At 39.8% G+C, this 319-nt stretch overlaps 1 long non-coding RNA gene across 1 annotated transcript in view; it reads right to left on the bottom strand.

The window, feature by feature from the left end:
• Window positions 1–313, bottom strand: part of LOC103523097 — a 10,582-nt gene extending 10,269 nt beyond the window's left edge. Inside the window, exon 1 of the long non-coding RNA XR_001809882.2 lies at window positions 9–313. This is a non-coding gene — a long non-coding RNA (uncharacterized LOC103523097). The remainder of the gene's footprint in view (window positions 1–8) is intronic.
• Between the last annotated feature and the right edge of the window lie 6 nt (window positions 314–319).

The following is a 319-nucleotide window of genomic DNA, read 5'->3' as shown; positions in this document are numbered from 1 at the left end:
GCCTAAACCTAACTAAAGAATTGTTGCTACCTACACACAGTCAAGGTGAAGAATATCCTGTGGCTAAGCTACTCAAAGATTATTATTTTTTTTTTTTTTTGCTGGTACTGTACCTACAGGTAAAATGCCATTTGCTGTGTTCTCTATTGAACTAGCTATCCTACCCCTAAAGGTTGGCAAATCCCTATAAGTACCTACATCCCGATACTAAACTAACACCAAGTGCAAAATTCCAAAAGGCCCCCCAAGCACACACCTGAGTGAACAGAGTTGAATCAATCAACCTTGGAAACATTTACAGAGCCAGTGACCTAGGTAT

The sequence above is a fragment of the Diaphorina citri genome, unplaced genomic scaffold (assembly GCF_000475195.1).
Source record: "Diaphorina citri unplaced genomic scaffold, Diaci psyllid genome assembly version 1.1 scaffold15231, whole genome shotgun sequence".
Lineage (NCBI taxonomy): Eukaryota > Metazoa > Arthropoda > Insecta > Hemiptera > Psyllidae > Diaphorina > Diaphorina citri.
Note: the sequence above shows the minus strand (reverse complement) of the source record. Positions and strands in the feature narration are given on the sequence as shown.